Source organism: Pleurodeles waltl, chromosome 1_2, assembly GCF_031143425.1.
Source record: "Pleurodeles waltl isolate 20211129_DDA chromosome 1_2, aPleWal1.hap1.20221129, whole genome shotgun sequence".
In the NCBI taxonomy this organism is placed as follows: Eukaryota; Metazoa; Chordata; class Amphibia; order Caudata; family Salamandridae; genus Pleurodeles; species Pleurodeles waltl.
Genome location: NC_090437.1, coordinates 661,342,909 through 661,366,240, shown reverse-complemented (window position 1 = coordinate 661,366,240; position 23,332 = coordinate 661,342,909).

The following is a 23,332-nucleotide window of genomic DNA, read 5'->3' as shown; positions in this document are numbered from 1 at the left end:
CATTGTGCCCGTAAGAGAGAGACCACCCCACCCCAGTACCACCAGCACCAAGTCTAGCCCTGTTCCACCCCCAAAGACTTCAGCTGCCACTAAGGGGCACATGAGTGCAACTCTGGCCCTCTGCCCCCAAAACAGAAGGGTAAAGTTCCGCCCCCTCCCAAACCTAAGGACCTCTCTCCCAAAAAGAAGCCCCCCCCACCACCTCCACACACAACCTGCCCCTTGTGGTGCCTGCCTATTTCCAACATGATGCCTCTGCACAGTGGAGTGTCGATGTTGTCAGGATTCAAGTTGGGGCTTGGACTTTGACCAGTGAGCTTTTTCAGACTTTGGACGGGCCACTGGCCCTGCATGTGAATATGCATTGATGTATACATTGTTTGGATTTGAGCTCTTCATCCTACATGATTACAGTGGTTGGAACAGAGGTATGTGTCCTGGCTTTCTTTGCTCCTGGGTTCTGTTACTGTCGTTTAACTCTGCAGATGGTTCTGGGTGTGTGGTGTGTGTGTATGGTGTGTGTTGTGCCTATGTGTGTCACTCTACCCTCCCTCCTTGGTGTGCTATGCAGCTGTACTCACCGTCGCCGTTGGTGCTGGTGCTCCTGGACGGCCATGGCATGGTGCAGCATCGGGAAGACTTGCAGTTCTGGTTCTATGGAAGTCGCTGACTCCTCTGTGTCCCTGGAGGTGAGTGTCTCCTTTTATATGATGTGTTGCCTCCAGGCTTTTGGTGGCGTTGCTACTGCCCCGGAAATCCTGGCCGTGTGCTATATCATAATATGAAAGGCGGATCCTTGTCTTCCGCCTGCCTGGAGATTGTTACCGCCGTTTTTCAGTGTTCGAACTGCACTGGCGGTTGGGGTGGTAAATTAGCTGTCTATCTGAGGGATCACTGCCATGGTCATTATTTGGCGGTCATTACTGCCGGCCTGGCGACGGTACTACCGCCATCGCCGGCGTGGCGGTCCCCTGATCGCCAAGGTCATAATGACAACCTAAATATATCTTGCACACTTCCTTCTCTGGCTGCGATCTGTAGATCCATTGTATAAGCACCTTCCGAATACGCTGTTGCTGGACAGTAGTTACAAAGATATGGAAACATTTTCTCCACACCATTTCCTCGAGAAAAACACATGGGTTAGAAACATAACTAGAGACAAATATGCAAATTTAATGAATGGAGTCTGTTAAGCAACGGACGTGAAAGTGTACAATTGTTTCGACAGTAGGAACACCAAGTGTTAGATAACTTTGCACTGTGGCCTTGTCTGCTTGAGGGACAGCAGAAAATAAGAAATACTCATACTATTTCACTATTTATTTTAGCAGAGAACATGTTCTTAAAGAGAGAGAACGTTTTCCATTACAACGTTAGGTCAATGTGCAGGCCTTTCACTTGAAGGCCGCCGCTAAGTAGAGCACAATTTTCGTGTTAACATTAATTTGAGGTTAAATTATTTCACACATTAGTACATAAGTATGATTTTGTAATAGACAATTATTCACACTACATTTCGGCTCTCACACACCCCAGTAAAAAGGTGCTCCATAGGCCTCCTGTATATGGTGGTAGATAGCCTGTGTTAGGGTACTAAGTGCACTGGTTATGGGTAGCAATATATAAGATACAGGTAAAGGTCAGGGATTGTTTATGAGTGAGTGAGCAGTAGGATAGGACTGCTCGGTATAGACAGTTAGAGATTCATTTAGAAGTGGACGGAGGTGTGGTTGGCTTCACTGGATTGAAATAATTTTGAGTACTTATATTTGTGTGGAGATACATTATTGTGCAATCTTTCACATCTTTCTGCTCAGCATACATATCACTTTATGATCTGTAGGTCCTGATATCAAGGATCTTGGAGCTCCAGAATGCTAAACGTGTGCCTGTGCCTCTTCACCATCGTTAGAAGGGCCCACATCAGGCATGTTCTCAATAGACCTAAATATGTCAGTAGCTCTAGATGCCTTCTTGTGCATCAGCATTGCTGCAAATCTGTGTGAAAAGGAGTCAGAGGACTTGGGGAACTCTATGCCTATGCCTTTCATGTGGCCCCTCACATAAGGCCACATGCTGCTAGTCTTCTTTATCCTCTGTGATCCACCAGTGGACACATTGTCAAAATTGTTGTCAGTAGTCATGGCTGTTGTATGGTGCCCCCTTCCTACCAAGATTTAAGCCATGGTAACCCCCAGAAGTGTTCATACCAGTGGTCATATGTATATACAGAATCTGTAGTAATGTAACTGCCAACATTGATTGTTCTGGGTGTTCCCAATTATATCCTATGGCTTGCATTGTGCTATGATGGTAGTTGTGATTTACATTTTTTTTTTTTATTCGTTTGTGGTGCTGGCCAGTACTAAACGTGTTTGTGATGTTACTGAACTGATGTATGCTATTTATTGTGTTTTGTTAGTGCAACACGTTTGCAGCTCTATTTTTCTACGTTATTCCCCTTCTTTGGAGCAGGATTTAGACTATATTTCCTCAAGTCATTTATGTGCATCTTGCAATAGCGTAGAATGGGTTTTATCACATTTGGTTTTATAGCAAGCATGTATTTACTAGGATTTAGCGTATGGTAATTCCGAACACAGAAATGCCAGATGAAATACCGCATCCAGTAAAATCGCATGGAGTAAAACTTATATTCAGGTTCAGTACAATTAGGGCTAAGGTGAAATTAAGGTTTGCCACATTTCAGAGTGCGCGACAAGCAGTATTTCAGTGTTCTTTTTTTATATAATCTCTCTCTTACCTGGAAAGTAGACTCTGCTAGCTTGGAAGTGTGGATTCAGCCTGTCTGTATCCAAGGAGATTCTGAATAGAGCAGCAGCTGCCTCCTCCATTCCCACAGGGGCTGAGCCTAGCTGATTGGCTCTCTGAGTCCATGGCAACCTGAGCCCTCATCCCACACTTGCTCTGGCCCCTTAAGTTTGTGGAGGGAAGCCCTAATACAGCCCAGTGATCAAGGATTCCTAAAAGACCTAGGTAAGGAGACCCAGACTTTTCTGGGTAATCTTATTATTTGTTTAAAAGTGTTTTTTTACTGCTACCCGGGCCTGTTTACTGTAGACTCTCTGTGTTTCAGGCAGCTTGGCCTTTTAAAGAGGTGTTTTTAGCCGTGACTGTGTGAAATTTCCCTTCTAGTTTGTGGCACAAGACTGCATAAAAGCCCCCTCCCCCACTTTTCTAAGCAAAAAGACTACATACATCTTGCAGAGTGTGTTTAGGAGACTGCCTAATCTGTTTCTGTGATTTAAACTGTCCGCATCCCCTGTCTTTTGAATAGAGCAGCAGCTGCCTCCTCCCTTCCCACAGGGACTGGGCTTCAGTTAACTTGGCCCTTATATAAGTTTCTATTGGCTGTTGCATTTGGTGTTGTGATAGGTTGTTGGGGGCTTGTCTTTCTATTGGCTTAGGGATTAGAGTTGGGCTTGTGATTGGTAGTAGGGCTGAGATTCTGATTGGTTCCTGGTTTTTAGGGCTGGGCTTGTGATTGGTAGTAGGGCTGAGATTGTGATTGGTTCCTGGTTTTTAGGGCTGGGCTTGTGATTGGTAGTAGGGCTGAGATTCTTATTGGTTCTTGGTTTTTAGGGCTGGGCTTGTGATTGGTAGTAGGGCTGAGATTCTGCTTGGTTCCTGGTTTTTAGGGCTGGGCTTGTGATTGGTAGCAGGGCTGAGATTCTGATTGGTTCCTGGTTTTAGGGTTGGGGTTGTGATTGGTTGTCAGGATTAGAAGTATGATTGGTGATTAGGGCTGTGTCTCCCAGCGGTTGTTTGAATTAGGGTTACAAATCCGATTGGTTAGGATTAGGACTAGGTTTCTATTGGCCAGTAGGGCTATTTAAGCCTAGGGTTCAGGGCATCTCTGCCTTGGCGTCGTGGCTAAGGGCGGAGAGGACAAGGTCAGTTGCCTGTTTGTGACTGGTAGGGCCTTGGCCCAGAAATGCTGCCCATTTTACCATTTATCAGAAAGGAATTTACTCCCTACACATCCATCAACATGCAAACACATTATCTGCAAAGACATTTAACTCCTGCATCACAAACTGACCACATACAGATTGCAGTGTCCCATCATCCAACACGATACCCCAGGAAACACATATACACATTTCCACCACAACTACTACAGTAAAACACCTTCATTCTAACAGCAAACTCTACTCTGTCCACTCCCTCTAACACAACCTGCCATCACCCACAACAACACAAAACCACACTATACATTACTTTAAGCCTTCCAGATACACACTTCCTGTTCATACAAACCAACACTACCCTCTATTTGCTCCACACAGACCACCTTTCATCATGACAATTCCTAAACCCAGCCTTCCAACACACCATCTACAAACGCCTTTCCCCTCTCTTCACCAATTACAGTCAACAATACAATCTTCACACTCCACTCCACCACACATATTACCTCTTCCAGTCATCACAACTAGCACAAACTCCCCTGACACACATCCATCCCCTCTTACACACCTCATACATTCATCTCCAAAACACATCAACACCCCCTGTAATACTCTAATTTCACTCACCAGCACTAACTCACATACAAATCCCTCACCAAAAACAACTACATCAATATCCCCTCTCACTATTCCACAAAAAAAATACAGACCACACACATCAGCACATCAAATCAACACAAACTTTCATTATACTTATCGTCACATCCACTCCCACCCTCACGACTACACAAAGAATACAAATCCCATCCAATCTTTACCCCTACATTCTCACTCTTCACAAACATCTACCACAAGCACCCCAACCCAGCAACTTTCATTCACCCGCCTCTCCTCCATTGCACAATTTAGAGCCTTACATCATGATCCACATGCTCCTCCACCACCCCTAACCCATGCTTTATCCACACTAAACAGACGCAAACAAAATGAAGAGCATGCCACTCTTAACAACTTCGCACCCCTTTGTCTATTACACAATAAGGCTACCCTACAAAAAACTGTACATTTTTCATGTCTCTCTCAGCCACCAAGTCCACCATCCATACACACAGACCCAAAAAAATGCCTCTAAACCTGGAGGAACACTATATTGAAAAACAAGACTATTGTGACCCTCACACAGTTATCACAACTAACAACACACCTGCTACAAGCTCAAATATACTGCTTACCCTTCTCCTAAGCAAAACAACACCCCCACTAACACAGTTTTTCTAAACTGCCAGCTCATAAATGCTGGGTCACTCTAAAAAAACAAGCACCACATCTACGACCTGCTCACAAACACACAACCTGACTTACTATTCATAACAGAATCATGGTTGGGAGATGACATGGCCCCAGTGTTGCATGAAGCCCTTCCTCCGGACTATCAAACTCAATATGCCCCATCCAAAAGCTATCACCACTGGCCTTGTCACATTGAACCTACATCAGATTGTACACAATCCCACACACATCGCTGGACACATCCTAGATGTCATTTTTGCTAAGCCTGAACTAGTTACTGTTCATAGCATCATGTCAATCACATGGTCAGACCACCATTTGATAACTTTTCGACATAAAACTCCACATATCAACACACCCCACAACTACTTACATGCATGCACCTATCGACCTTGGAGCAAACTCAGTTTTGATGACTTAGAAACACAACTAACATCCAACACAGATCTAGATACAATTATTTCTGTTCCAAAACTTTATGAGTGGCAACAGGACGCTTTTGATATCCTAATACCACTCAGAAAAACTAAACACTATAAGAGAAAACCAACACCTTGGAGAAACACAGAACTTAAAAAGATAAAGCAACAAATCAGAAAGTTGCAGCGGACCGTGCTCAAAACAAACAACAGTCAAGACAAACTGCAGCTACATAAACTTAACAGAATATACAAATCATCAATCAAAAAAGCTAAAAAAAAAGGTATTACTCAGACAGAAATCAAAATGCTAAATCTGCAACCAAAGATTTTTATAAAATTCTCAATGAATTTCGAAAATCTACATGCATGGAAGGAAGCCATCCCACTACTCAAGATATCACAAACAAACTGGCAACTCATTACACAACCAAGGCAGACACATTGGACTTCAATTAAAACAGAAGAAAACCATCAGCACCAACCCCTTTCCTAAAATACCCTCTAAGAATAAACCAACCAACCCTCTACAGTCCTTGAAACAAATATCACAAGGTGAATTTATGGATTTGGTCAAAGCAAGCAGACCTTCCGGTTGCCCTTTTGACCCTTGCCTACCACACATCTTCAAGAACATTCTTTTATCTACTTCTGCTGCCACACCTGTAAGAAGAATCATCAACAACTCTTTTACTTCAGGAACTTTTCCTGTAGACCTGAAAAAGGCATACATATGACTGTTATTAAAGAAAACAAACCTAGACCCGCAAGACCCCAACAACTACAGACCAATCACAAATGGACCTTTCCTAGGCAAACTGATAGAAAGAGCAGCATTCACCCAGATATCACAATTCATTGAAGACAATTCTATACTTTCAGACTTCCAAACTGGATTCTGCCCAGGAAGAGGCACTAAATCGGCACTCATAGCAATCTGGGATGATCTTAAAAACACAGTTGAGCGCAATGGAGTTGCTGCACTACTTTTCTTGGACCTCTCAGCTGCCTTTGCTACGGTTGACCATGACACCCTAATTCAAAGACTCCACGAAGCCGGCATAGAAGGGACTGCTCTCGACTGGATTACATCCTACCTTCAAAAAAGAACTAATATCATGTATTCGCCCCCCTTCTCATCCAAACCTTACCTCACAAAAGCAGGGGGTTTTCAAGGATCAATCATCTCACCTTTGCTTTTCAACATCTACATGATATCATTACCAGAACTGATCAATGATTTTCATCTCACATGCTACAACTATGGAGATGACACACAAATACTACTTAAATTAGAATGCGCTAAAAACATTGAAAACTCACTAATCTTCAGTTGCCTCAGAGCCGTTGATCAGTGGATGACTTGGAGCCATCTCAAACTAAGGCCCTCATTCTGACCCTGGCGGTTTGACCGCCAGGGCAGAGGGCAGAGGAAGCACCGCCAACAGGCTGGCGGTGCTTCCTGGCCAATTCTGACCGTGGCGGTAAAGCCGCGGTCAGAAAAGGGGAACCAGCGGTTTCCCGCCGGTTTTCCCCTGGCCAAAGGAATCCTCCATGGGGATTCCGACCCCCTTCCCGCCAGCCTGTTCCTGGCGGTTTACACCGCCAGGAAGAGGCTGGCGGGAATGGGTGTTGTGGCATGGGCAGTGCAGGGGCCCCCTAACAGGGCCCCATAAAGATTTTCAGTGTCTGCTTGGCAGACACTGAAAATCGCGACGGGTGCCACTGCACCCGTCGCACCGCAGCAAATCCGTCGGCTCCATTCGGAGCCAGCTTCATCTTTGCTGGGGCTTTTGCAGATCGCCCGCCGGCCCAGCAGGAAAGTCGGAATGTCCCCCGCAGTCATCTGACTGCGGGGCGGTATTTGGGCGGTTTGCGCCCGGCGGGCGGTGCCCGCCGCCCGCCGGGGGCGGAATGACCCCCTAAATGCCTCCAAAACAGAAATACTCATATGTGGTGACTGGAAAAAATATGACCCACTGTGTGCCTGGATTGATGATCTCGGACCACCTCCACAATTATCCAAGGAAGTTAAAAACCTTGGAATCACCATGGACTCCAAGTTAACAATGAATGCCCAAGTGGACAAATTAGCACGAACAAGCTTCATCACCTTGAAGACTCTACGACACTTCTTCCCACACCTCGGATTTCCACACAAGGCGCAAGCTACTGTCTCGCTTGTACTATCCAAACTGGATTATGCCAAAGGCCTCTACCATGGATCATCTCTATCTATTATGAAAAAACGACAACGTATTCAGAACTGCGTAGCCAGGCTACTATTACATGTAAGGCCTCAAGCCCACATCTCCCCTGCCTTGAGATCACTAAATTGGTTACCCGTTGCCAGAAGATACACCTTCAAGTTGCTTTGTATCACCCACAAAGCTATACATGGAAAAGGTCCGCTTTTTATCAGAAAAAAAATAACCAAATACATTCAACAAAGAAACCTCCGCTCAAGATTGGCACCCCGCCATAGAACACCACCATACAAGAAAAAGACTATAGGTGGTACATCCTTCTCCGTTCAAGCAGCCAAACTATGGAATTCATTGCTCCCAACTATAAGAGCCACAGATAACTATCTTGTCTTCAGAAAACTACTCAAGAGTTGGCTCTTTCCTTCATAATCACCATATTCAAACAGCTATGGACTGCATATGCCTATGTTGATAAATATGTTTAACTGATTATGTGTATATTCTAGTTATACTGTATGTAGTTCTTTAAAAAATATGTATAGCTACTATGTCATAACAATAAACTACACACATAGGGGGTCATTACGAACTCCGGCGGTTCAGCCCGCCATGCCGGCAGCTGCTGAAAAGTCCACCACCGGCATGGCGGGCTGAACCGCCATAAAATGAACAGCGTGAGGGCCGCCATAGGTGGCCCTCACCCACCACCAGGCTGCCTCCGACAGGCAGCCTGATGGTGGACGGCATCATTATCCGACAGGGCAGCGCTGCTGCCCCTGGGATAATGATCCCATTTCCTCCAGCCTTTCCCTGGCAGGTTTCCCTGCCAGGGAAAGGCTGGGGGAAGGGGTGCTCTGGGGTGAAAACCGCCGTGTTCATAATGAGAGCCATACTCTTTAAACCTGTATAACTAATGTATATTTACTCATGGTTTAAATATGTATGTGTATGGACAGATATGTGTGCCTATGTGTGTGTATTCATATATATATATATATGTATGTATGTTATTCTATGCTTAACGTGTTCATAGGTCATTGCATAACTCCTAGAAAAGTTGTTATATTAGATACTTATGAATCCCTGCTGTCATTTTATATCACACTTTGTCTACCCATCACCACATGTCATGTCTCTATCAATCTATCCTCCATTTCCACTCTGACTCATCCTAAATCCGTTCTACTACTTTCATCTCCTTAATAACCCTGCCTAAGCTCATCCCTCCTCTTCCACATCTAACTCACCCAAACCTCACTTTACTCTTCCACATCTAACTCACCCAAACCTCACTTTACTACCATGAACTCTCAAACAACCCTACTAAATTCTCCCTCATTTGTCTCACCCTGCTACTATGATCTCCCTAACCCTTTTCACAGACTCTTCCCTCCTCCATTCCCCCTTTACTCATCACAAGCCTAAATCCTATTACCATAAACTCCCAATTAACACTTATGGATTCTTCCCTTCTCCACCCCTCCATTACTCCAATCAATCCAACTAACAAACTCACTTATCGGAGGTTCAAATTAACTCATAATAATACTAAAACTGTACTCATATATCCCTATACTAATCCATCACTAATTCCTTTTGGGTTCCAGAGTAGCGTGCTACTTGCCGAAAAGCGCTTCAACGCCTTGTCAGGGGTAGTAAGCGATATATAAATACTATTACATTACAATACAATACAATACAATGCGGTCTGGAAATCAGCCATTGTCCTTGTAACCCTCACTGCTATGCCAAACAAATTGCTTTTGTCTTTGTATTTTTTATTTTTTTTCCTCCAAGACTTGACGAGATTATTCTTCTCTATGCTGTAGACCACACTCAAACCAGCAAGGTATGCTCCCCTGTAAGGAGGAAATGAGTGTCCACGTTAAAGTTAATGATAAAAAGTACAACCGTGATGTGAAATGGTATGGCTATTTATATAGTACTTAGTACTACTGATAAGGCACTGGAGCACTTTTCAAATAGTTAGCATGCTACTTAGTCAGCATCACTGACTTTGCCATGCACAAAATATAGCATTATTTTGCCTGTTATGCTGTTTCATGCAGATGTCATTACAGTTATCAACGTTTTAGCATAAAATTTGTCATTCATATAGATATATAAAACAACGTAATGTTTTAACCTCAAAAAAACACTGAAACTCTGCAGTGATAGCTGGCTCTAGTAACTATAACTTGCACCCCTGATATGCATAGTTTTGTCATCAATAGTGTAATTTCAGTTCTTAAAGTCATGCTACCAATGATGTTATAGAACATGTCAAGAGTGATGTAATATGAGAGATAATTAGCTGTGTGTAGCGAGGGCACGAGTTATAGTTCCCTTAGGGCAGCACCCCCCCTCCCCTTTAATTTTTAATTGGCCCAGGGCAATGGGGTGACTGAGGCCTCAGTGACTCTTAATAATGCAAAAACTACTGAATGGATTTACACCAAATAATAAAAAGCACACTTTCTAAACCAAGATCTAGCTTCCTGCTATATTTGGTGTAATTCTGTTCAGCAGTTTTTGTGGTAGCGGCATTAAAAAAAGTTTATGGAAAATGCATGGGGATTTTGTGTTTTGGAATCCCCATTTTTCATGGCCCCTGCTACATGGATCACCTGGAAACTTTACACACACAAATTAGGTAAGATAGAGCACCATTTTGGAAAGTCTGCTGAAGATTCATCAAATGGCGTGTATAACACAAAGAGTGTCGGTAGACAGTCTAAAGTTATAGTTAGGGTTACCAGAGGTAGGAATTACTCCGATCTTTCGCCATAAATAACTTTGTGCCTGTTTGACAAATCTCCACAAAACTTTGTAGACCTATTCTTCCTTCGACATTGGCAGATGAAGCAAAGTTTTGCGGTGACTGGTCAAGGGGGTACAAAGATAATAGAGGGGTCCCAAAATGCATGTTTTCACCAATGCATTTTTACATAGACCTGTATATCTCGAGTAGCTCAAAAACGGTTGAACAGATCTACATGAAATTTTACAGGATTAGACATTAAGGTAGGCCGATAGCTCTTTTGGGTATTACAGGCAAATAGGGTAAGTCTTTATCAAGTTATAAGCCATTTTAGTTTATGGTATCTGTGGCTGCAGTATTTTCACAAATTTTCGCAGTATATAGCGATGACAAGTGACTATGTGATCGGCTAGTGACTGCCTTTACAAAAGTTAAAGCCAGCCATGTTTTTTTAGGTACACTTTGCCCGTGTTCTGCGTTTTGCCCTTAGATGTATATAAGTATTAGGTTTTATATGTTTCCCCTACCTATTACCACTTTAGTTAAGTGATAGTAGTTAGGGAAAAATATTCCCAAGATTCTATATATTTTAAAAATATGCATAGAGTACTGCTTTGCCAAGAATACATTTAAAAAAAATAAAAAATTAAACATACGCTGTAGTACTCTATATTTTACAAACATAGGCCCTCAATATGACATTGGTGGTAAATACTGAATACCGGCATGCTGACTGCTGCTAGCATACCGCCGCGGAGGCGGACATGCGTCCGTCACATTATGACACATATATACAAAACTGACAGAAAACTGCCACAACCACAAATCCGCCAGAAACAAGGAACATTATAAACTGTTGGTACTACCACCAATACAATTACACCACCAATACAACGCCCTCCAAATAATAACCCACCAATCACCACAGTGGACATTGAAAGGCAGTAAACTATTGGTGGCGCATACCGCCACAACAGAATATGGCCACCCAAATACAAAACAAGATAACATTGGCCAGATCAAAAAAGCCGCACCTGACACAAATACACACACCCACCAACAGCACTATAAAACACCCCCCCACATCACCCACAATCCCTTGCAAACACGAGAAGACGGTTACACCTAGCTATGCCAATCCTAAAGAGAACTGCACACACATATCACAACTACCTAATCATCCATCTCACACCACACCCCACACACCCAACCACTTCACACACAACACTCTGCACAACATGCACACACCACACAACACCCATGTCCCCACAAAGGTACCCTGGTTCACCGATAAGGAGTTGTGGGTCATAGTTGAGGAAATAGTCAGGGTAGAGCCACAGCTGTTTGGAGCACAGGTCCAGCAGATATCCATTGCCAGGAAGATGGAGCTATGGCAAAGGATTGTGGACAGGGTGAACGCCATGGGACAACATCCGCGCACAAGGGACGACGTAAGGAAGAGGTGGCACGACCTATGGGGGAAGGTGGGTTCCATTGCAGCAAGGAACCAGCTCGCCATCTCAAGGACTGGCAGTGGACCCCCACCTCCTCCACCACAGCTGACAGCATTGAAGGAGCAAGTCTTGGCAATCCTGCATCCTGAGGGACTCACTGGAGTAGCCGGAGGACTGGACACTGGTGAGTCAACATTTACTACCTATCACCCCCCATGCCTGCATGCCATCTTGACCCCTCACCCTGACTCCCATCACCCCACTCCATCCCACACAGTGCACCACCCCAATTAACAAACCTAAATGCCAAACCCTGCATGCCATACCCACTGCATGCACATCCCTCCCAGTTCTGCATGCACACCCACCACCAATGCATGCACAGCACAGAGAACTACCAATCCCACAATCCATCACCATACACAACCAAAGTTGGGAGGACAATAGCAATCACAAAGGGAAAGCTGCCAATGTCAGTGGTGAGGAGGTGCCACGGCTACCCAGTCCCCCACCAGAAAATGCCCCCCAGTGATGACAGCAACTCTGGAACTCTGGATCTGGATGAACTCCCTGGACCATCTGGGACCACTGGTCAGTCGGCTACCCCATCCCACAGCCAGTCCACCACAGGGGCCCCCCTCTGAATCTAACACCACAGCAGCCAGCCAATGTCCCCACACCTCTGTCCCCAGGACACGTCAATCAGTAGTGTGCCCACTTGTACAGGGATCCTAGTCCATACCACACAGTCACGACAATGAGGGTCCTGGTGGCAGTGGGATTGGGCACACCATTTAGGGGACACAGGCACAAGGGGCCAGGGACACTCAGAGGACAGCTGTGCACCAGGGAGAGGACAGGCCCTGGGAACCAACTGCCCATGAGGCACTTACAAATGTCCTGGGGGCATACCAACAATCCCAGGACAGGATGGGTCAGGTGATTACCATCATGCAGGAGAACCAGCGGCTGCAGGGGGTAGACCACTAGGAGGTCATGCAGCAGTTGCAGGGCATAAATGCCAACATGGCCTCCATTGTAGGGGTTCTGGGTGACATGGCCAAAACCATGCAGGAGGACAGAGCACACCAGTGGGCCACTTCCACTAGCCACTCACCCAGCAGCCCTCCACATCTTCTGCAGCTAGTGAACAGGAGGCCCTGCCACAGGACCCACAGGCCACCAGCACCCCTCCCCCTGCAGAAGGTGAACCACCCGCAAACGTTCCCTGCGACCCAGACAGACACCAGAGACAGTTGGAAAGACCAAGACCACCCCCAAGAAATGAGCCCCTCCTGAATGTCCCCCTTGTTTTCCACTGTGTCACCTGGTCTACTTTGAACTGCCATTGCTCCCCTTCCTATGGCCCCTTGGACACTGGACCTGTGCTACATACAGACTGGGCCACTGCACTGGACTATTCATCAACCCACTCCATTGCACTTTGCATAGTTTACCAAATTTTCAAATAAACACCCTTGGACACAACTTGAGTAATAGTGCTTTATCTGAAGGAAACATACAATGGCCCTCATTATGACCTTGGCGGGCGGCTGAAGCGGCCTGCCAAGATCGGACCACCAGGCGGCCGCCAATGCAGCCGCACCCCCGCCGCGGCCATTTGGAGATCCCCAATGGGCCGGCGGGTGGAAACCTAGTTTCCGCCCGCTAGCCCAGCAGGGATCTCGGCCACAACACAGGAGCTGGCTCCAAATGGAGACGGCGGTGTTGCGGCCGTGCGACGGGTGCAGTTGCACCCGTCGCGCTTTTCACTGTCTACTATGCAGACAGTGAAAAGCTGCACGGGCCCTGTCAGGGGGCCCCTGCACTGCTCATGCCATGCATGGGCAGTGCAGGGGCCCCCAGGGGCCCACGACTCCCCATACCGCCAGGTAAAGGCTGGCAGTAGGGGGACTCGTAATCCCCTGGGCAGCGCTGCTAGCAGCGCTGCCCTGGCGGATTACTACCGCCGGGGCCATTGTGGCAGGAAACCGCTGGCCCCGGCGGTGCGACTGCGGCAGAAAATGACCTGGGAAGCAACGCCAGCCTGTTGGCGGTGCTTCCGTCATTACAGCCCTGGTGTCTTGTACTGCCAGGGTTGTAATGACCCCCAATGTATTGTACTGTATTGACCTGCATGATCCTGAGCAAATGTCCAGAGATATGTTGATCCATACTACATATGTGTCTCAGCAGTCTGTACACATCACAGCATTACCCTGTTGAAACCACACCAACATCTGCAATAAGGGAAGGCATAGGTGTCAGTCAGGTGGAATGCAAAGTTAGTGACTGCCATTATGCTACAGCCATAAAGCACAAAACTTAAAGGTGTAATATATAGTTCAACAGTGTTACCTGAGTGTCAGTGGAAGTATTACAGTATCATTTGTGTACTGTTGTCCACATCCTCCTCCTATTCCTCCTCCTCACTGTCCTCAGTGTCCACTGCTGCCACAGGTGCATTGTCACCCCCCCTCCTCCTGCAGATAGGGCACATGGTGTCTGTGGGCCAAATTGTGCAACATGCATCACACAATAACAATCCCGCAGGCCTTCTCACGGGAGTAGCATAGGGATCCACCTGTCAGATGGAGGCACATGAACTTGGCCTTCAGGAGACCAAAGGTTCTTTCAACAGTCCTCCTGGAATGCCCATGAGCATCATTGTACCGATTCTCATCCCTGTTCAAGGATTCCTTACAGGGGTCAAGAGCCAGGACAGGTTTTGGTAGCCGGAGTTACCTGGAAGAAGTGAGGGACACAAATTAGCCTTGCACAATGGCATGGGGTATGACTCCTGAAGGCATACACTGACATACATTGGGTGGGGACTCAGGCTCACCTATAAGCCACACTCTGTGCCTCTGTAGTTGTGCCATCAGCTGTGGGACGCTGCTATTCCTCAGGATAAAGGCATCATGACCGACCCAGGATACTTGGCAGTGACATAGGAGATGTACTGGTCAGCAAGGCACACCATCTGGACATAGAGTGAGTGGAAACTCTTCCTATTCCTGTACACTTGTTCATTGGCAGGGGGGGCTAAGGCAATATGGGTCCCGTCACTGGCCCCAATAACATGTGGTCTGTGTCCCACTGAATAGAATCCAGCCTTCACAGTGTGCAATTCATCTACCTGGGGGGATGTGATGTAGCTGCACATGTGTTTGAGCAAGACAGCCAAAACCCTTGCAAGCACAATATAGAACATTGGCTGTGACATTCCTGCAGCCAAGCCCACTGTCACCTGGAAAGAGTCAGTTGCCAGTAAATGGAGCACAGATAGTACCTTCATAAGAGGGGGTATTACTGTGGTGCAACGAATAGCAGGTAGCAGATCAGGCTCCAATTGTGCACACAGCTCTGTGATTGTGGCCCTGTCCAGACGATAGGTGAGCATGATGTGTCTGTCCTCCAGTGTTGCTAAGTCCACAAGGGGTCTGTACATGGGTGCTTGCCTCCTCCTCCTATTCCTCCTCAGTGGTTGGTACCTAAGGGACCCAAAAGTAAGAAGGGAGTGACAGCAGGAACTATGGACACACTACATCAGTGTACAGAGAGCATGTTTGTATGTTGGACACTGGAATTGTCTAGGTGTGTACATTTGACAACAATGCCGCACTTAAAAATCAGTACATGTGTACTAGCAGTAGAAAATGGCAACCGCCTGTCCTGTATGTAGGGATAGGTGGAGGTGACCTCACTATGCCGCCGTTAGGCGTCATGGCGGGAGGCGGTTTACACTGCTGTGCAATTCATCATTGGTTAACATGGGGCTCTATGGAGTATAGGAACCAATGATGATCAACGCCGGCGGTGACAGGGTCCACCGCTGCGGCCGTGAACGCCATTTTCTTTCTGCCACTTCACTTGATTCCTGACTTTCCACAGGACCACATCTCCACTGCATGTGCTGCTGTGACCTGTGTCTGGAACCTGCCATGGCGCATGCAACAGGGGAAAGGGCCCCATCCTTCACGTCGGAGGAGTTGGACAGGCTCGTGGATGGGGTCCTACCCCTGTATGGGCAGTTGTATGGGCCTCCAGACCAAGAGGTAAGTACACCATGGGTACGCTGCATATGACATGGCTGCATGGAGATGTGTGTGTGCTGGCAGTGTGTAATTAGAGGGGTATGGCTGGTGGCAGTGTTTGTGCTGTGGTACTGGTCATGTGGGTGCCTGATGAGGGGCAAATGCAGTATGTGAACCATTTCTTTGACAGGATGGATTGTATGGTTAATGGTGTCCTTCTGTCTGTGTTTCCTCTGCAGGTCAGCGCCCATCAGAAGAAGGGGTTGTGTGGTGCCATCACCTAAGACGTGCAGACCCTGAGGGTCCATAGCCGGCAGAGCACCCACTGCAGGAAATGGTGGGAGGACCTGAGACGCTGGGCCCGGAAGACCACGGAGGCCCAACTGGGGACGGCCTCCCAGTGAGGGAGAGGTACTCGTCGGAACCTGACCCCCCTGATGGCCTGCATACTGGCGGTGGCGTACCCAGAGCTGGATGGGCGCTTGAGGGCATCATAGCAGCCACAAGGGAGTGAGTACAATGTGTGTGAGAACCATCTATGTTGTCTGGCATGGGATTCTGGTGCAGGGTTTTAGTCAGTGAATGCCCCAATATGTCAGCTTAGACATTGCAGCGTGGTCCAGCTTAGGTATTTGGGGTGTAATGCATATTCTAGTTAGCAGGCTTTCCATGTCAGACAGGGCTTAGTTGGTTCCAATTGAAGTGCAAATGGCAGTGTCTGTCACCTACCTGCTGTGGTACCTAGCCAATGGTATTCCAGTGTGGTCCATACTGCCCAATCTTTGTCCCTGTGTGTGATGGCGATGTGGATGCCATCTGTGCTGTTGTTGCTGTGATTGACCCTGTGCTCCCTTTCTTTCTCCCCACCCTCTCTACCTTTGTCATCCTGCCCATGTGTGCATTAGCATCATCTGGCGAAGGAGCAGGGGCACCTGTGAGTGAGGGAGCTGCAGCCCACTGGACCCAGGAGGCAGAGTCCACTGATGCCGAGGGGACCAGTGGGACAGAGGGTGAGGGGAGCACCATGGGCAGGGGACAGGAGCTGATTCAACTCACTCTGATACCTCCTCCAGTGGGAGCTCCCTGGTGGTAGTGGACCACTCTGGGACCACCCCAGCCACAGGCTCAACCACCACCCCGTACCAGCACCACCCTCCCAGGAGCTCCCCACCGATTTGCCCGTGCCCGCTCACCCAGAGGGTGGGTGTCTCCTTTGCCCCAGGCACCTCAGACCCTGCACTAGTCAGCCCTGCTGCCCTCAGTGAGGAGGCTATTGACCTCCTGAGATCCGTCTCTGTAGGGCAGTCAACCATAGTGAATGCCATCCAGGGGCTGGCATCCCAGATGCAGCGATGCCTTCCTGCACGGCATTCACTGTGGCTTGGTGGCCCTACAGAGATCACTTTAAGCTCTGGCCTCCTCCCTGACAGCAGCCAGTTTCCCTGTTTCTTCTGTTCCCCCCTCCAACTACCACTTCCCAGTCCCAGTCTCCTCACCCCAAGCCCATCCCACGCACACATTCTGACAAGCATGCACACAAAAGACAAGACAAGCACAGACAAACACAGGCAGCACACTTCAGCCCAAAAGCACTCACACAGCCAACACAGATGCACACACAATATCATCCACTGCCTCCACTGTCTCCTCCTCCTCTTCCTCGCTCACAGTCACATCCGCACTCACACCTGCATGCACTGCATCAACAGTCCCTGAACCTGCCACCTGCACAGCCTTGCTCACAGTCTCCACAACAGCAGACATGCACCCCACACACCACATGCTCAGTCACCACTACCACCATGACCACCTCATGCAGCACACCCACCTCACTTGCAGATACCACCACAACATCCATCCACACGTCCTGTTTGACCTCCCTCACTGTGTCTTCCCCTCCTCCAAAAACACATAAACGCTTGCACTCAGACCCCCAACAGCCATCCACCTCACACACGCACACTATCCATGCACCTGCACCCAAGTCCAGAACTCCTTCTCCTCCTTCTACAACTACTTCCTCTACCTTGACTCCCATTCCTCCTCCCAAAACCCGCCCCATTGGCCCTAAGAAGCTTTTTCTTTCCCGCTTTGACCTCTTCCCTCCCCCTGTCCTGCCCACAAGAGAAAGGTCCCACCCCCCCAGCCCAGTATCTCCAGCACCAAGTCTGACCCTGTTCCACCCCCAAAGACTTCAGCTACCACTAAGGGGCACATGAGTGCGACTCTGGCCCCTCACCCCAAACCCACTCCTCCGCCCCCAAAACGGAGGGGTAAAGTGCCACCCCCTCCCAAACTAAAAGTCAAACCCAAAGAGACCCCTCCCAGGGCCAAACCCAAGGAGCCCCCTCCCAAACCAAAAGCCAAGGACGCCCCTCCCAAAAAAGAAGCCCCTCCTGCTCCCCCCATCTCCTGAGGTGCCTGCCTATTTTCAACATGATGCCCCTGCACAGTGGAGTCCTGTGTTGTCAGGAGTCAAGTTGGGGCTTGGACTTTGCCCTGCACGCTTATTCAAACTTTGGACTTGCCACTGGCACTGCATCTGAATATGCATTGATGTATATATTTTGGATTTGGGCTCTTCAGCCAACAGGATTACAGTGGTTGGAACAGAGGTATGTGTCCTGGCTTTCTTTGCTCCTGGGTTCTGTTACTGTCGTTTAACTCTGCAAATGGTTCTGGATGTGCTGTGTGTGTGTATGGTGTGTGTTGTGTGTGTGTGTGTCACTTTCCCCTCTGTTGTGTGATAGTCTGCTGTACTCACTGCCGTCGTCGGCGTTGGTGCTCCAGGGCAGCCACGCCATGGTACAGCATCGGGAAGACTTGAAGTTCAGGTTCCATGGCGGCCGCGGACTCCTCTGTGTCTCTGGGTGTGAGTGTCTCCTTTTATGTGAGGTGTTTCCACCAAGATTTTGGTGGCATTGCTACCGCCCCTAAAATTCTGGCGGTGTGCTATTTCATAATATGGTGAGCAGATCCTTGTCTTCCACCTGCCTGGAGATTGCTAACGCTGTGTTCAGTGTTCGTACCGCACTGGTAGTTGGTGTGGTACATTGGCTGTCTATGGGACGGATCACCGCCATGGTCATAATTTGGCGGTCATTCCCGCTGGCCTGGCGACGGTACTACCGCCATCGCCGGCATGGCGGTCACCAGACTGCCAAGGTCATAATGAGGGCCATAGTGTACTAAGGTGTATTTTTCATTTGTAACATATTTAAATCTGCAGAAAAAAAGTCTATTGAGTACCATGGTAATATCTACAAATTGCCATGCTACTTAATTTTATTTTTAATGTGCATTTTTCCCTAAACTGCTGTTAAAATATACTGAAAATTATAAATACATTTTTCCACCTATTAACATTTTAATAAAGTAGTAATAGGTAGGAAACAACAATAAAAGCTACTATTTGCCAAGATCTAGGACCCTAACCCAGATCGCAGCAAAACGCACAATGCAGACAAAGGTGGTCATTACAACCCTGGCGGACGGTGTTAAAGCGGCGGTAAGACCGCCAACAGGCCGGTGGTAAAAACTTTGCAATTATGACCGTGGCGGAAACCGCCAACAAAGACAGCCACTTTAACACTCCGACTGCCACGGCGGTACAAACAAACAGCGCGGCGGTCACCGCCAACAGACAGGTGGAAGACAATGTACCGCCCACACTATTATGACAGGCCAATCCGCCACCTTTTCCGGGGCGGATTCACCGCGGATAAAAACAGGAATCCTGAAGGAAAAACGCTCACCTCTACACACCCCACGAGGAATGAGGACGCCATGGATCCGGAACTCCAAATTCTACCTGCAATAGTCTTCCTGCTTCTCTACGAGGAACATGAACGCCGGCGGCGAAGACCACGGTGAGTACTGCACCTACGACACAGGGGAGGGGGGAGGAAAAAACAGTGACACACACACGCAATACGCAACAGCCCCACCCCCACCCTCACCCATGACAACACACACACTAATACAGTATGATACATTACAGTTACACCCCCACCCCCCCCGGAAGAATGCAAAGACAAAAGGAAATGAGTGTAACCATTGTAATATATTAAAAGCAAGTAGGCAAAAATATATACATACACCATGTACAAAATATATACCAAGCATGTAGTCCAGGTAGTGCACTAATAAAGACCGTGGAACACTGGGACACCACGGTATGGGCGAGGCCCACACAAGATCCCCGACCATGACGGAGAGAACACTGCAGGGGCATCAGAGAGCAATAAAACAGGCACCTCAGGGGGAGGGAAAGGGGGGGCACCTCAGCCGGTTGAGTGCACAATGCCAAATCCATGAGAGGGCCACATGCCCACTGTTCAATCCTGGGGAGTGCAAAGCCACAGTCTCTCAAGTCTCTACAGTGGGTGGTTTGCCCACTGTTCAATCCAGAGGAGGGCAAAGCCACAGTCTCTCAAGTCTCTACAGTGGGTGGGTTGCCCACTGTTCCATCCTGGGGAGTGCAAAGCCACAGTCTCACAAGTCTCTACAGTCGGTGGTTTGCCCACTGTGCAATCCTGGGGAGTGCAAAGCCACAGTCTCTCAAGTCTCTACAGTGGGTGGGTTGCCCACTGTTCAATCCTGGGGACTGCACAGCCACAGACTCTCAAGCCTCAACAGTGGGTGGGTTGCCCACTGTTCAATCCTGGGGAGTGCAAAGCCACAGTCTCTCAAGATAACAGTCTCCACTGGTTCTGGAGGGGGCTTTGTGCCCAGAGTGCTTCATCCTGCTAAGGACAGAGGTAGTGGATGGATCTCTCCACTGGTTCTGGAGGGGGCATGGTGTCGAGAGTGCTTCATCCTGCTAAGGACAGAGGTAGTGAATGGATCTCTCCACGGGTTCTGGAGGGGGCATGGTGGCCAGAGTGCTACATCCTGCTAAGGACAGAGGTAGTGGATGGATCTCTCCACTGGTTCTGGAGGGGGCACTGTGCCCAGAATGCATCATTCACCCTCTGACGGACTCAGTTGCGTCAGTGCCCTTGCCGCTCATGGGCCAGTGGTGTTTGAGACGGCCGTGCCCTGTTCAGCGTTGCTTGAGACTGCAGTGCCCTGTTCAACGGTGCTTGAGACTACGGTGCCCTGTTCAGCGGTGCTTGAGACTGCAGTGCCCTGTTCAGCGGTGTTTGAGATGCCGGTGCCCTGTTCAGCGGTGCTTGAGGCGGCGGTCTCCATTGCAGGGACACAGCTGCTGGCGGGCCTTCATGGCCCAGCTGGGCTTGTGCTGGCAGTCTGGTCCTGGGCAGCTGGGCTTGTGCTGGCGGGCCTGTCCTGGGCAGCTGGGCTTGTGCTGGCTGGCCATTTCTGGGCAGCTGGGCTTGTGCTGGTGGTCCTGGGCAGCTGGGCTTGTGCTGGCGGGCCTGTCCTGGGCAGCTGGGCTTGTGCTGGTGGGCCTGTCCTGGGCAGCTGGGCTTGTGCTGGCGGTCCGGTCCTGGGCGACTGGGCTTGTGCTGGCGGGCCTGTCCTGGGCAGCTGGGCTTGTGCTGGCGGGCCGTTCCTGTGCAGCTGGGCTTGTGCTGGCGGGCCTGTCCTGGGCAGCTGGGCTTGAGCTGGCGGTCCGGTCCTGGGCAGCCAGGCTTGTGCTGGCGGGCCTGTGCTGGGCAGCTGGGCTTGTGCTGGTGGTACGGTCCTGGGCAGCTGGGCTGGTGCTGGCGGGCCTGTCCTGGGCAGCTGGGCTTGTGCTGGCGGGCCTGTCCTGGGCAGCTGGGCTTGTGCTGGCGGTCCGGTCCTGGGCAGCTGGGCTTGTGCAGCGGGCCTGTCCTGGGCAGCTGGGTTTGTGCTGGCGGTCCGGTCCTGGGCAGCTGGACTTGTGCTGGCGGTCCGGTCCTGGGCAGCTGGGCTTGTGCTGGAGGTGGCCTCTTGGGCAGCGGGGATGATGGCGGTCTTCTCCGCTGTGCTGCTCTTCCCCGACTTGCCGGGTTTCTTGTGGCCCTTCCCCACCTTGGATGGTGTCACAGCTGACTCCACACTCCCACCAGGACCCCTGGGAGCGGCTTTGGTGGCTGGAGTCTTCCCCCTCTCCTGCCGGGCACTGGCCAACTTCTGATGCTTCACAGGTGGGGGACTGTCTGTGCTGTGGCTCCGTGCCACAGTGGCTGCCCTGGTGGCCGGTGCACTCCAGATTCCGGTGACTTCAGGCACCACTGGTCACAGAAATGCTGTGGCTGAGGTGCTAGTTCGGGACCTAGGAGACGGACGGGGTGGGGGAGGTGTGGGAAAGAGGTCAAGATTGGACAGGAAACGTTTTTTGGACACACTGGGACAGGTAGCTGGAGGAGGTTTGGGAGTGGAGGAAGAAGTGGTGGTTGTTGGAGGTGTTTGTTTGCTGACTTTGGGTGAAGGTGCATGCACTGGAGGCTGTCGTGAGGTGGATGGCTGTTGGGTGGGTGTGTGCCTGTGTTTGTGTATCTTGGGAGGGGGCGTCACAGACACACTGGGAATGGACACAGGGGACGTGTGAATGGTAGTGCGGGTGGTGACTGCACGTGAGCGGGGTGTGGTGGTGGGTGTGCCGGTGATGGTAGTAGTGGCTGTAGAGGTAGTGCATGCAGGTGTGAGTGTAGATAAGACTGGGAGGGAGGAGGGAGACGAGGAGGAGGGGGACCCAGTGGAGGCAGTGGATGTTGGTGTGTCTGCATGTGTGTGATGCTTGCGTGAGTGCCTGTGGGATGTGTGGTGCTTATGTTTGCCTGAGCTTCCCTTGTGTGTTGACGTGTGTGCATGCTGGTCTGTAGGTGTGCTTGGGATAGGCTGAGGTACAGGGGATTGGGTCTGGGTGGAGGAAGTTGGAGGGGGGAGGCTAGACACAGGGACAATGGCTGCCATCAGTGGTGAGGCCAGAGTCTGAAAAGCTCGCTGAAGGGCCGCCTGACCAGAATGAATGCCCTCCAGGAATGCATTGGTTTGTTGCAACTGCCTTTCTACAGCCTGGATGGTATTCAAAATGGTAGACTTCCCAACAGTGAGGGACCTGAGGAGGTCAATGGCCTCCTCGCTGAGGGCAGCAGGGGTGACTGGGGCAGGGCCTGAGGTGCCTGGGGTGAAGATGATGCCCACCCTCCCGGGTGAGCGGGCATGGGGCGAAGGCTGAGGGGCTGCTGGGAGGGTGGTGCTGGTAAGGAAGCTCCCATCAGAGGACGAGTCCGTGTCACTGGTGTCAGCTCCTGTCCCCGCCGTGGAGCTCCCCTCGCCCTCCGTCCCACTGGTGAAAG